This window comes from Leptonychotes weddellii, chromosome 12, assembly GCF_054177405.1.
Source record: "Leptonychotes weddellii isolate Sample4059 chromosome 12, ASM5417740v2, whole genome shotgun sequence".
Taxonomy (NCBI): Eukaryota; Metazoa; Chordata; class Mammalia; order Carnivora; family Phocidae; genus Leptonychotes; species Leptonychotes weddellii.
In genome coordinates, this window is record NC_138380.1 from 51900708 (window position 1) to 51916181 (window position 15474).

The 15474-nt window shown below is 36.7% G+C and overlaps 1 long non-coding RNA gene across 2 annotated transcripts in view; it reads left to right on the forward strand.

Moving 5' to 3' along the window:
* The first annotated feature begins 7026 nt into the window (after positions 1-7026).
* The window catches only part of LOC145716410 (uncharacterized), a 79167-nt gene continuing 70719 nt past the window's right edge, over positions 7027-15474 (forward strand). For both annotated transcript variants that reach the window (XR_014139046.1, XR_014139045.1), the window contains exon 1: positions 7027-7193. This is a non-coding gene — a long non-coding RNA (uncharacterized LOC145716410). The remainder of the gene's footprint in view (positions 7194-15474) is intronic.

Consider the following 15474-nt stretch of genomic DNA (forward strand, 5'->3'; position numbering starts at 1 on the left):
TTGTTATTATTTTTGCATAGGGAGTCAATTGTTCCAGTACCATTTGTTGAGAAGATTATCCCCTCTCTATTGAATTTCCCTGACATCTTTATAAAAATGAATTGGCCAAATATGACCTACCTGTATTTATGTATTTTCTGTTCTGTTCCATTCATTCGTATGTATATATTTAAGTCATACTATCTTGATTATTGAAGCTTTATAATAAAGTCTTGAAATCAGGTAGTATAAGTTCTACAACTTTGATCTTTTTGAAAAATATATGTTCTAGATCATTTGCATTTCTATAGAAATTTGAGAATCTGCTTGATAGTTTCTATAAAAAAAAGTTTCTGAGTTTTTATTGGGATTGTGTTGAATCTTTAGATCTACTTGAGAAGAAATGACATGTTCACAATACTGAATCTTTTGCTTTATTAACACAATGTATTTCTTAATTTCTTTAGGACTTTAATTTTAGCAGCAATGTTTTATATTTGCCACTTATATATCTTATACATATTTAAGGTTATCCCTAAATATTTAATATTTTCTGGTGCTATGGTAAGTGGTAATGCTTTATCTTAAATTTTAATTCCCAATTGTTTGTTGCTAGCATAGAGAAATACAATGGATTTTTATAGATTGACCCTATATCTTGCAATCTTGGTAAACTCACTGATTTTAATAACATTTCTTTATGAGTAGATCCCACAGGTTTTTCTACATAGACTATCATATTTTCTGGGAATAAAAAGAAGTATAATTTCCCCCCTATACATATACATTTGATTTATTTTTCTTGCCTTATTATCCTGGATAGGACCTCCACAACAGTGTTGAATAGAAATAGAGTGGACGTCCTTGTCTTGTTTCTGAACTTAGGAGGAATGCACTCAGTCTGTCAGTATTTAGTGTGATATTAGTAGTAAGTTTTTCATAGATGCTCTTTCTTAGTTTCAAGAAGTTCTCTTAGTAGTTTGCTGAGAGTTTTTAAAATGAAGGGATGTTAAATTTGGTCAAGACCCTTTTTTGTATCTGTTGATTTAATTATATGGTCTTTCCTTTTGTAGGCTCTGGATTAATGAATTGCACTGATTGATTTTTGAACGTTAAAACAGCCTTGTGTTTCTGGAGTAAAACCAAAATATACAGTGTTTTATTCTTTTTATATAGTTGGATTAAATTTGCTAAAATTTTGCTGAAGAATTTTGTGTCTTTGTTCATGAGATATATTGGTCTTTACTTTTTTTAATGGGATGTCTTTATCTGGTTTTGGTATTAGGGTAATGATGCCCTCATAGAATGAATGGGGATGTGCCTACAGTGCCCCTCCCCCCACTTTATTTTTTTCCATGAGAATTTGTGTATACATGGCATTTTTTTCTTTCTTAAGTGTTTGATAAAATCAGTAAGTAAAACTATCTGGGTCCGGGCTTTTCTTTTGTAGGAAGTTTTGAAACTATGAATTCATTTTCCATGATATAGGACTATTTAGGTTATCTCTTTTTAGTGAGTTTTGGTAGATCATATTTTTCAAGGAATTTAACCATTTCATTAAAGTTGTCAAATTATTATCATAAAGTTGTTTATAATTTTTCCTTGTTGTCCTTTTATTGTCTCTAGGTTATATTCCCCACTCATACTGATTTGGTAGTTTGTGTTTCTTTCTTTCTTCCTTCCTCCCTAACTTCTTCACCCCTTTCCTCTGTCTCTCTATATTATTTCCTGTGTTCCTCATTCTTTTTTTTTTTTTTTAAGATTTATTTATTTGAAAGAGAGAGAATGCAGGGGGTAGGGCAGAGGGAGAGAGAGAATCTCAAGCAGATTCCCACTGAGCATGGAGCCTGACCCAGGGCTTGATCTGAAGACTCTGAGATCATAACCTGAGCCAAAATCAAGAGTTGGAAGCTTAACAGACTCTTAGGTGACCTGGAAAGAAACATTTTAATAGCACTGTTATGTGCATTACTTTAAAATTTACTGGCAATTTCCTCAACATCTTATGAGGTATTGGTAATTTCCTTAACATTTTATGTGTAAACAGGAAGAATTATTATTATGTATATTTAGTATTTAGGGCATTAAGAATTTAGGTAATTTTCCAAGTCTGTGCAAGTAATCAGGATTAGAAGATAGCTTTTGGGTTTTCCAGGTAAATTCATTCTCTCAATCCTGATCTCTGATGAGTTACATGGGTGAAAAACTGTGTTTAAGAGATCTTTACTCTCTTGTGCTATTCTGTGGGTATCTCATTTTGGTTAATTTGGAACTAAGTTTGCTCACACCTCCTTAATTTGGACACAGTTGATTTAAATGGTCAGTTTACTATTCCTTAAAAAAAAAAAAAATGCAAGGGCATTGGGCTAGTCATGGGAATTAAAGTATGTTAGAATAACCTCCTGTGCAGTCAAAAAACCCTATTGCTCACATTATTATCACTTTTCCAAACATTCAAAACTATGTTTTAAAGAGAATGGAATTATTCAGAGAAGTTGAGTATATATTATGTGTATATTATGAACACATATATATTTGAGAGAGATGGAAAGACAAGCTGTTGATAGGGCAGTAAGGACTGTAGTGGTCTGAGGTAATAGAGTTTGTTTTTAATGCCAGGGGTCTGGAAGGAAAATGAGGGCAACAGTGAAATTGGGTTTGAAATGTCTTTCCTAATGATTGATTTGTTATGAAAAACTATTTCTCACTCACAGATGAAATGTTACTATCTTATGAATTTTATAGGGAGAAGATATTATGCTTCATAATATTTCATACATGGAAATTGTGGTTTTCTTCTAAGTAATTTTTCACATATAATAAAAAGTCTGCAATAGGTGTTTGCTGGCATTGATTCATCTCCTGATGATTCCATCAAAGATCCAGGATCTTTTTATCTTTCAGCTCCATGGTTCTTATTTTGTTATCTTTTGTTCTTAGGATTGCTGCCTTATGGTCACAAGATGGCTTCTGAAGCTTCAGTCAACTAAGGATACCTTATTCAAATCAGAAGCTGGAGGAAAGAGCCGTGCCTCAGTGTCTGTTCCTTTTTAACAGGTACACAAAAATGTCAGAAGTCTACTGGCAGACTTCCCTCTACATTTCATGGCCAGAATTAGATCATGTGACTATTCCTAGTTGTAAGGAAGGCTGGGAAATAAAGGAACAAAATTGTTATGATTGACTCAGTCTAATCATAAACTATCACTTGAGTCTCGGCACATTTCGACCCTAAGGAATAAAGTGTAGGAGCTAAATATTGGGTAGCAACTAACAGTTTCTGTCACATAGGGTCATACTTTTATCCTTTATTACTATGATTTAAGGAGTGCTCTTCTATAAAATGCAGCATTTTATTTATTCACTAAGAAAGAATTACCCTGGGGGGCACCTGGGTGGCTCAGTCAGTTAAGTGTCTGCCTTCAGCTCAGGTCATGATCTTGGGGTCCCGGGACCGAGCCCCATGTCAGACTTTCTGCTCAGTGGGGAGTGTGCTTCTGCTTCTCCCCCGCGCTCTGTGCTCTCTCTCTCTCGCTCTCGCTCTCGCTCTCGCCAAGAAAGAATTACCCTGTACTCTAAAATTCTTTACAAATGACAAAATGCCTCTGTGAAGTATCTTTATTTGTTGGCTTTCTGTTTCTTCTACATTCATGAGGGAAAATCTCACTAATTTGTCAAAGATTTGATTACAGATCCAGAATAGAAAGGAAATAAAATCTACCCTTCAAAATATAGAAATACAGATTTTCATAAAACTTTCATGAAAGCAAAAAAATACTCTGAAATTTAAGCTATACGGTAGCACAGGAAATATTGGTGCTTTCACTTGCTTGATTCTAGAATCTTTGACAGTGAGCAGATACCAAGGGTTGGGGTCATATGTCTGTGTTTCATCATTTAATCATCGGAATACTGAAGTAAGTCTTTGGAAATAAATTTAACAGATATATAGTAAACATCCACTTTATTTGAGGAACTGTGGTAGCACAATGGAGATAAAAGAGATGCAAATTCAATTCTTCCTTCAACCTTACAACAAAATGACATGAATTTCTTAGTAATACAGGGTACACAGTATTTGAAGTCCAAACAGTAAGTCGGAGTTTTTTGTTACCAAGACTACCAACTTTGATATAAAGCTGTAAGTATAGGGCTAGCTGGTCGGTTTTAAACAAAATAGATAAAATTAACAAACATCACATCAGAAACACTTTTTCTAATTTGGGAATATAGAGATAGAACAAATATTAGTTGATAGTATTTTCCTACTTTCAGGCCAATAATTTGGGTATTCTAAAGCCATAATTTAAGTTACAGAGGCAAAAGAAATAATGTTGTTACATCTAAGAGATATGTTCACATACAAGTTATATTCTCTGTTCATTCTAGAGGCATATGATTGAAGAAAAATAAAGTGTCTAGGCTCATAGACATTTATTTTGAAAATATGATGATCTGAGCCCCATGCTAAAGCACATGCCTGAAAGATCTCCTCTCCATTTTAGAGATGTGGCAACTGCATCTCAGGCGTCAGTCACTTGGCCAACTACTCCCAGGTGATAGTCACGATGGCAGTTCTGGCAGCCCTAAGGGGTGGGGATAAACTTTCTAAATTCATTTTGTACTGTTAGTATAGTAGGGCTTAACCCTGGCTCACAATGAGTCACCTAGAAAGCTTTACAAAAATATTAGAGCCTGGACCCCGCCCTATACCAATTAATCCAAATGTCTGGTGTTGGAGCCCAGGTATCAGTGTTGTTTAAAAACAAAAAAACCTCTTCAGGTGATTCTGTTGTGTGGCTCAAGCAGAGAACCACAGATTATGCTGTAGAGCTGAAGATAGGATTAATTGAGTTGTTGAATCCGGGTGATCCAGAGCCAGCTGGTTCTCAAACATTCAGCTCATGTGGTATTTCCTGACCTGAATGTGAATATAGACAAGTTTTTGTGTCTTATTTGAAGTATTCTTGTCCTGAAGCATTACCTTTTCTAGCCATTCTTCTTTCTGTTTGCAAATGACTCACGCTGAACAGTATACTTATTTCATGTTGCAACATAGTCCTTCACATGGTTGTCCCAATGCCCCATTTATCTTTGTGGTCTTGGGCACAGCTTGGAAACTTAGAACAATGCAAGTCATTTAGACATTGAAAACATGATTTCTGGTAATGCTTCAGGAAGTATTTTAAAGTTAATTTTCATGTTCACAGTGCCTTGGACTCCTTTATGAAATAGACTGGTTATTGGCAAGGAGAGCGGAAAACTAGGTGGAAGGGACTCAGGCTAACACTGAGCTCTGTGTGATTGGTCTTGATTTAAATGCTGGAAATGACAATTGTGTCACTTATGGCTTTTCTAATTCTGAATCTTTCTTTCCTGGAATATTTATTTTAACACTATCTGGGTAAAAACTTGTAAGAGAGTTTAACTCATTCTTTTTCAAGGAACTAAGAGTCTAGTGTCTGTCCTTCCTTCCTTCCTTCCTTTCTCTCTCTCTCTCTCTCTCACACACACACACACACACACACACACACTTCTTCCTTTTAGATAAAATGGGGAAAAGGGCAGAGAGTAATTCTATTAGATATAGTCTGACTTAGGATAAATTGTCCAAATATTATGGTCATTTCCAGGCTGTCTTTACTCAAATCTTAGGTACACTGCTTTTCATGGTCTGCGATTCATCACCCCTAGTCCTCACTAGTTTGAGCTTTTGTGCTAAAATGACTTATTTGAATACCAAACATACTATTTACCAGGCATTGGACTTTGGACAAACTTCTTAATTCCTCTGAGACTTAGTTCATTCATCTCTAAAGTGAAGGTAATGTTATCTATAGCTTACCATGGCTGCAGGAATGAAAATGAAACAATTTATGTAAAGCACCTAGTACAAAGTTTGGGACATGATATTTCCTTAATAAGTGTAATTTATCCTCTCTTCATTCCCCTTCCCTCTATCAAAACATATTTTCAGGAAGAATCTGATGCCATTCATTTTTACATGAGTAATAATTTTTTTCATTTCCTACAGTATTGTATAGAGTCATTTTTTTTCATTTCCTAGAGTATTTTATAGAAGTAGAATTCTAATAATAATAATAGTAATAATAATAAATAGATAGTTACCATGCTTACCACGTACTTTGCTATGAGAGTTTTTGGTGAAATGACTTACCCTCTATATAGAAATTTAGTACCAGTGAGTGGGGAAAGGTTACTTGTGTGTGTGGCTGGTTGGAGAAGTCACTCCATGTAGGCAGCTTTCTACTCCGTATACAAGACCAATGTACCCCAAGTCCCGTTCAGTGATGTGTTTGTGCAGGTGGCAGTTAATGACCATCACAGGATGACCTATCATCAGAGTTCTATCCCAGCTAATTCAGGGTAAGATTAATCATGAAAATCAGGATCTGTACGACACAGGCTCTGGGAAAGAAATTAGGCTGGACTTCTATGAAGATTGTTACAAAGAAGTAAGGATAATCAGAAAAATGGAAAACACGATCTTCAGCCATGGGTCCCCGGATAGATGTACGACAACACAGGCTGGAGGATATGGGAAAATGTGTGCAAAGGAGCCTTAAACTGTCATTGAAATATTTCTCAAAGACATTCCTGCTGGGGTACTTGTCAGAAGTGCCCGAAGTCTATTTTTCTGGAGACATGAAACCCTTTATTCAAGGACCTGTAGAGAGAATGCAGACAAGGCTTTAGATTCTGCACTCTCATTCTCTTGAGGGCATACCTTATTTACAAAAGGAGATTTAGATTACACGATCCCATAAAACTTGGCATAGAGAAATCGAAAACAAATATTTATTCTACCAAGGACGGGTTAGCAGTGTTAAGGTAGTGAGACTTACCTTGCACAACCTTAAAGAAGTTTATTGAGTTGTTAATGGAATGATGTTATCTGTGATTAACAAATGTTAAGAAACGGCTGTCAGATTTCTGGTAAATATTTAACAGCACTTGTGAATCAGACAACAGAAATGGAATAAATTCCTTCCCCCTTTGCTTCCCCACCCTCTGCACCCCCCTCCCCCCCAGCCCAAAGCCACATTTTTCTTTTGGCTCAAAGTCAGTTATAATAAGATGTTATTCAAAATAAGACTTTTGCCCCATGGAATTGGTTTCTTTGTTACTGTGTATCCTCCAGGTTTTTGGGTCAGCACGATGGGGAAAGTGACAGAACCTCAAAGTACCCTCAGGTAAGTTTGCTCTATTTTGTTGATTCCTATAAAGAAATATAATATCCAGTTTTTACTGAGAATATCCTAAATAATGCTTTAATCCTGATTTGGACTACGGAAAACTGAAAGTCTTTTTGTTTCTTCCTTTTTCTCTCTCTATAATGTGTATATATATATAGGTGTCTGTGTGTGTGTTTGTATACATTTAAAAAAAAATATTTGCAACTTTATTGAGCTTCCTGAACACCTAGACAAATCTTCCCTCAACACATGACTGTGTTGTACTGAAACTTCTCTTGGTGTCAATTCTACCTGGTTAGTTTCAGCTCTTTAATAACCTGCAGGTAGTGATAGTTGATGTCACGGGTCCAAAATATTGGCACATGACTTCAAACAAGAGATCAAAGCAGATTTCCAGAGAAGTTCCAAGTGTGTTCTGTAACTGCTGGCAAGGAGTATCACACATTCATGATTCATTAACTGTATCTACACCGCATAAAACAAAGTAGAGATTTCGTACTTGCCTAGTCATTAATTTATTACCTACCTACATTGAGAGAAAACATTAATTAGGCTAATTGGTTAATTGACAGATGTCTACTTTGCTTTTTGTTTTATAGATGGTCCTAGTATGTAGATGCCAAAAGGGTTGTTCTATCCATGTGCACAATTCTTAGGGTGCACAAAATCCATGTGCACAAATCTTTTTACCTGCCTTGCCAAGTTCTTGATCCTGATATCTGGGAGGTATTAAGCAATACAGAAAATTTATTAATTGCCTAGGAATTGTTTATCATGGATGATTTAATACTCCTGAAGCATGTATACTATTAATTTCTGCTTAAGAATCTCCAACAAAGCAAACATTTACACAAAGAGGGTGATTCCCTTCTGGATGGGGGGATAGACCAAGCCAGCAGTACCAAAATAGATATGACTCTGTCTGGGTCCCTAAGACTTTAATCACTTTTAATGACTGTACAAGTTGTGTCAGGAGGAAGGAAGATGTGATGTCCCCATGTGGCTATGCAATATATCTTGCTTTTTATTTACATGGCTACAATAGAGGGACTATACTGTGGCTTTTCCCCTAACTCCATTTACCAGCTCTTAGTAGAAAGCCATATCTGGTGTATTTAAAAACATTGAGAATAGGGCAAGGCAAAGGAAGAGGAAGGATGTTTGGACAAAAGAAAATTTCCCACAGGAATTACCAAGAATTCGTTCCAGAGAGGAAGTCTTTCTCATTTGCTTCTTGCTCATGGAAATCTTTTTACCTGCCTTGCCAAGTTCTTGATCCTGGTATCTGGGAGGTATTAAGCAATACAGAAAATTTATTTATCAGCTGTGATTCATCTTAATTATGAAAGAGCAGAGAAATCAAAGTTATTTTCCTCTCCTGAAGGTTCAGGATATGTAATGCTTAATGGCCTGTTCCCTACTTAGAGCAAACACATCTATCAAATGTGATATACTAATTGATAAATCACACACTAGGGCCAAACATATTCTGAGAAATTAAGATTCTCTCTTGACACTATAACTTGGCTCTGATTTGAACCAGATAAACATCAGTTTTTGCTTAAATGCCACATTTGGAAAGTAAATAGAAATATACAGGCAATAAGTGATCTCTTCAACTCTCACAGATATCACTGGATTTAGGGTAAGAAGCCTTGTGCATTTGGGGCCCTTCTCTAAAATCAGTGCCCTTCCGAAGGGCTTCTGACCCAGTGAGTTTGAATTTGATGGTGGGGTATCTGACTGTTGCAAGGAAACAAGAGAAAGGCATGGAGTCTGCCTTCCAGAGGTAGCTCCTAGTCCAGTGTGAGGAGCATCCTTGCTGCATGGAATTAAACCTACACTCTAACACCTCAGAGACCACCACACTTGAACTGTTGGAACTAAACCTTAAGAGCCAGGATGAATATAATACACATGATCCGCAGTCATGTTATTTATTTTAGTAACCATGAATCAGCAATGATAGAAATACTCTTTTTTTAACCTCTTTGAGATCTGAAGAAAGAGCTAACAGCTGACTCATGTCGCTAATGGAAGGCTTCCAACAAGGTACCTAATGAAGACAATGTATTGAGTGGTTTTCTATAGGAAAAACAAAACATCTGGTACTTTTTAATTAATAAACTAAATTTAAAAGCAGAGTTTTCTTTTTTTAATTTAAATTCAATTAGCCAACATATAGTACATCATTAGTTTCAGATGTAGAGTTCAATAATTCATCAGTTGCGTATAACACCCAGTGCTCATCACATCACGTGCCCTCCTTAATGCCCACCACCCAGTTACCCCAACCCCCAAACACCTCCCCTTCTGCAACCCTGAGTTTGTTTCCAAGAGTTAAGAGTCTCTCGTGGTTTGTCTGTCCCTTATTTCTTCCCATTCAGTTTTCTCTCCTGTCCCTTATGATCCTCTGCCCTGTTTCTTATATTCCACATATGAGTGAAACCATATGATAATTGTCTTTCTCTGATTGACTTATTTCATTTAGCATAATACCTTCCAGTTCCATCCATGTCGATTTAAATGTAAGTATTCATCCTTCCTGATGGCTGAGTAACAGTCCATTGTATATATGAACCACATCTTCTTTATCCATTCATCTATTGAAGGACATCTCAGCTCCTTCCACAGTTTGGCTAAAAGTAGAGTTTTCTTTCTCTCCAAATCCTTAAAGTTATGAGGATATTGTATTAATCTCATTTCTTTGTTGGAATTTAAGATTTTAGCTATCTTTAAGGATAGCTTTTGATATATTTATAGAATTTTTCTAAATAGAAATATTTCCAACTTTTGAAAATGTCAAAGCCACACTCGGCTGTCTCCTACATCCTTAGAGGTGCTTGTCCCTTGCTTACTACCTCATTTTTCCTACAGGGTCTGGCTGACCTTTGTGTGATGAAACCCATGAAAACCAGACCCTGGTTAAGAGCAGCTAGACCCTGTGAACAGTTAGCATGTGATAGCAGACCATGCTTGCCAGGGATAGGAAGCAAGAACTTAGGGATTATGGCCATACATTTGATGAAGCTGATTAAATCTGGAAATCAATGAATAATGTATCTATTGAGTAATTCAATTTTTTTTTAGCATGAGCATCTACTATGTGTCAAGCACAGTTCTATACTATCTCGTAGTGCCCTTGACCTCATACACTATAATATACCCTGAGTCCTTCCTTTATCACCTATATTGACAAGAGCATAGTCTTAATGAAAATAGGAGGACTTTAAGGCAAGAGTTCCAAGTTCATATTTGAACACTGGTCCTCGCTTGTGTGACCTTTTGCTACTCATGTTACCTGAATCTCAGAATCCTGATTTATTTATTTATTTATTTATTTAAAAGATTTTATTTATTTATTGGACAGAGAGAGACACAGCGAGAGAGGGAACACAAGCAGGGGGAGTGGGAGAGGGAGAAGCAGGCTTCCCGCTGAGCAGGGAGCCCGATGTGGGGCTTGATCCCCGGACCCTGGGATCATGACCGGAGCCAAAGGCAGACGCTTAACGACTGAGCCACCCAGGTGCCCCTCAGAGTCCTGATTTATAACAAAAGAATAAAAGTCTCATATTTAAAATAGTTGGCAAGCTCAGTAACTTTTTCTGGAGTTCTCATTTTATACATGAGGAAAGTAAGGGAAATGGGAAATGGCAGAGTAAAAAAGAAATAAAGAAATGGAGGTAAGTCTAGAAAATACTATTTATGAGGGGGAACGAAAGCCTGATTATGACAACTGCGGCTTATGAACCAAGGTGGGATGGCTCACCTGGGAAAGGACTTTGAAGGCAGACTGCTAAATGAGCCAGTTGTAGCCCAGCACTGGGGTCCAGACTTTCCTGCCAGTGTGTGTGGTCTGATTGATAATAAAAGGGCCATTCTGATTCTATTTGCCAGAACCATCTGTCACAGGACAGAGCTCATCCTTTGTGTATCTGGAAGAGTAGGCCTGTGTTCTTGGTGAGAGAACAGGTCGTTGGTATAGAACATTGCCCTATGCCAAGTAGGGAGTTTTATATCTAGGGTCTGTGGGACCTGAATCATAGTTGGGAAGTATGCTGCAAAATAGTCTTGGGCATGACCTTTCCTTTCTGCCAAGGCTGCATGAGTTTATATAAAACTGAGAGAAACAGAAGGTGCTAGATAGGCAGGTTCTTGGAAGGGGAAAAGATCACTTGTTAAATGCTTTTTGTTTTTCCAGTTTTTATCTCTCTTCATGTGACATAATGCTTCTTAATTTGTTTTGAAAAGTGGACATACTCTGCTTAGCTGTCACAGGGTTATCACTGATCTGGTAGGAGTCCAGCCAAGGATGAACAATAGCAGTGAGTCAAATCAGGGCACTGTTGGTTAAAGCAGAGTGAGTGTGGAAGTCTCTGGGATCCACGGAGGTGGTTAGGGCCCAGAGTTTCTGAGGTCAGAATGCCTGCTTCATAAATGGGGTTAAATAATGATCCCAGCACAGAATCTGTTCATATTCTACCGCTTTGTTATGGCCCTTAGGGATGGATGCCGAGATGCAGCCTGCAGCCAGAAAGTTAAATATCTACAGGTGCAATTTAACCCTGATCACCAAAACACTAAATTGCTTCCATTGGCAGGCCAGGGAGGAGTGGAAACTATGGGGAGGGAGATAGTCCGAATGAAGAGAAAGAATGCATAAAGTGTGTAATCTATGCAGAGGAAATTGAAAATTGATTATGTTCAGATGGTTCATGAAATGTTGATTAATTCCAACAATGATAGTAGCCAGTTGCAAGAATGATGTCCTTCAGCACATGCTAAAAACTAGTTCCCATGCCCTGTGCTAAAAACTAATTGAACTAGTTTCAGCTGGAGGGGTGGGCTTAGAATAGTAGATTATCTGGAAGAACAGCAGGGAAGGGAGAGTACACAGGCAAAGACAGAGTTAGGTGGGTAGACCAGTGGTTGGAGAATAAGGAAGTTCTTTTCTGATTGTTTCTAATTTTAGTGAAATAGGAAACCAGGTCATCAACTGATGGTGAGAGGGGGAAGGGTCATGGGAAGTATGACCAGGAAATGAGTGGCAGAGAGAATAAGATCATTGGAGGTGAGGTGGTCAAGGAACTGCAACTTTTTTGGTCCTGAAATCAGGCAGTGTGAGCACTCGCTCAGTATTTGGTATTCCATTACCTGAATATGGTATATATCTCCATTTATTTAGGTCTTATTTCATTTCCTTCATCAGATCTTGTAATTTTTAACATATAGACATTGATCATCTTTTGTTAGATGTATACACCATAATTTCATGCTTTTTGGTTCTATTCTCAATGTACTTTAGAAAAAATTTTACTATAGTAATTTCATTTCCAGTTGTTTATTGTAAATATATCAAAATGAAATTGAATTTATATATTGGCCTAGATCTGTGACACTCTACTAGAGTTTTTGTAGACTCTTACAGGATTTTCTTTGTTTTCTCCAAATAGTAGCTTTGTTTATTTTTTTTCTGTTCTAATTCTTATACCTTTTATTCATTTATTTTTCCTTATTTCACTAACTACAACTTCCAGTATGGTGTTAAATAGAAGTGGTGAGAGTAGTTACTTTTGACTTTTTCATGATCTCTTTTTTTTTTTTAAAGATTTTATTTATTTGACAGAGAGACAGCGAGAGAGGGAACACAAGCAGGGGGGGTGGGAGAGGGAGAAGCAGGTTTCCCGCTGAGCAGGGAGCCTGATGCTGGGCTCGATCCCAGGACCCTGGGATCATGACCTGAGCCGAAGGCAGACGCTTGACCACTGAGCCACCCAGGCGCCCGACTTTTTCATGATCTTAGGGGGAAAACATTCAGTCTTTCTATATTAAGTATCATTTAGCTGTACTCTTTTCATGGGTGTACTTTGTCAGACTCAGGAATTCTCTTTTATTCCCAGATGTCTGAGAATTTTCATGATTAATGGATGATTAATTTTATCAAATTATTTTTCTGCATCAATTAAGATAGTCGTATGGTTTTCTTCTTAAGTCTGTTCACGTAATGAATCACACTGATTGATTTTCTAATGTTGAACCAGCTCTGTATTCCCAGAATCACCTCACTTGGTCATGATACATTATCATGATACATTATCATCATTTGTACATAGTGCTGATTTTATTTGCTAAGATTTTGTTGAGGATTTTTATGTCTATGTTGATGAAAGATAATGGTTTGTAGTTTTTGACTCATTTCAATTTCTTCATCTGCTTTTGGTATCAAGATACTGCTGGGCTCATAACATGAATTAGAAAATGTGCCCTTCTTCTCTAGTGTTTGGGAGATTTGGGGTATAATTCATATTATTTCTTCCTTAAGTATTTGGCAGAACTGACTGCCAGTCAGTTCATCTGGTCCTAGAGTTTTTCTTGTTGGAAACTTTTAACTACAAATTTAATTTCTGTAAGAGATGTATAATTATTTAGATTGTCTGTTCTTGAATAAATATTGGCAGTTGGTCTTTCAAAGAATTTGTCCCTTCCTTTTCAGTTGTTGAATTACTGATATTTATATCTTCTCCCTGACTTGCTATTACTTTCTCCCTCTTTTTTTTTTTTTGGTCAATCTGCTTAGAGATTTATTAATTTTATTCATCTTTTTAAAAACCCAGTCTCATTGATTCTATTATTTTCCTTTCAATATTTAATTGATTTTTCTCTTTTTTTTTAAAAAGATTTATTTATTTGAGACAGAGACAGAGAGCATGAGCAGAGGCAGAGGGAAAGGGAGAAGCAGGCTCCCCACTGATCCAGGAGCCCTACATGGGGCTCAATCCCAGGACCCTGGGATCACGACCTGAGCCGTAGGCAGACGCTTAACCATCTGAGCCACCCAGGTGCCACTGATTTTTCTCTTCTAATTTTTATAATTTTCTTCTACTTACTTTGGGTTTAATTTGTACTCTTTCTAGTTTCTTTTTTTAAAAGGATTTTATTTATTTATTTGAGACAGAGAGATACAGAGAGAGAGAGCATGAGTGGGGGAGAGGCAGAGGGAGAGGGAGAAGCAGACTCCCCGCTGAGCCAGGAGCCTGAGGACACTGAGATCATGACCTGAGCAGATGCTTAAGCATCTGAGCCACCCAGGCACCCCACTTTCTAGTTTCTTAAGGTAAAAGCTAGATAACTGATTTGAGCCCTTTTTTTCTTTTCTAATATAAATATTTAATGCTGTAAATTCTCTTATGATGTTCTCTTTGACCCATGAGTTATTTACAATATTTATGTCTGTTTAATTTCCAAATGTGTGGGAATTTTCAATATCTTTTCATTACTGATATCTAGATTAATTACTTTAGTATCATAGAACAGACTTTGTATGATTTTAGTTGTTATTAATTGGTTGAGATTTGTTTCATGAGCCCAAATATGGTCTATTTTGTTGAACGTTCCTTGTGAACTTGAAAAGAATGGATATTGTGCTGTTGTTGGATACTTTGTTTTATAAATACTGATTACCTCAAGTAGGGTGCTAGTTTTGTCCAGGTCCCATATTCTCACTGATTTTCTTGCTACTCATTTTATCAATTACAGAGACAGAGGAACATTTAAATTTCCAGCTCTAATTGTGGATTTGTCCATTTCTGCTCTCAGGTCTATCAGTTTTTGCGCTTGCATTTTGAATCTTTGTTTTTAGACACAAATACTTTCAGGATTGTAATGTCACTCTTTAACCCTAGAAATGTTCCTTGTTCTGAAATCCATTTTGTCTGACATTAATAGAGTCACTATATCTTTCTTTTGGTTGGTGTTTGTATGGTATATCTTTCCCATACTTCTGCTTTTAACCTATTTGAGTCTTTAAATTTAAACTGGTTTTATTGTAATCAGCATATATTTACATCTAGCTTTTTTTCTCTTTTAATCTAAGAATCTGATTTTTATTTAGTTTGTTTTGACCACTTTCCTTTAATATAATTATTGGTGTGGTTGGATTAAAATCTACCATCTTGCTTTTGTTTCCTTTTTCTTTTTTTCTTTGTTTCCTTTTTCTTCTTTTTCTGCGTGTTTTTGGATTATTACTGTTATTATTTTTTTTAGAGAGAGAGAACACACCTGCACACAAGCAGGGTGGGGAGGGTGGGTGTTGCACAGAGGGGCAGAGGAAGAAGGAGAGAGAGAATCTCAAGCAGGCTCCATGCTCAGTGTGGAGCCTGAAGCAGGGCTTGATATCATGACCCTGAATATTTTTAAAATTTCCATTTTACTTATCTCCATTATTGAATTACTATTTTTGCTACTTTTTATCTCGTTCCATAGCATTGGCAACATACCT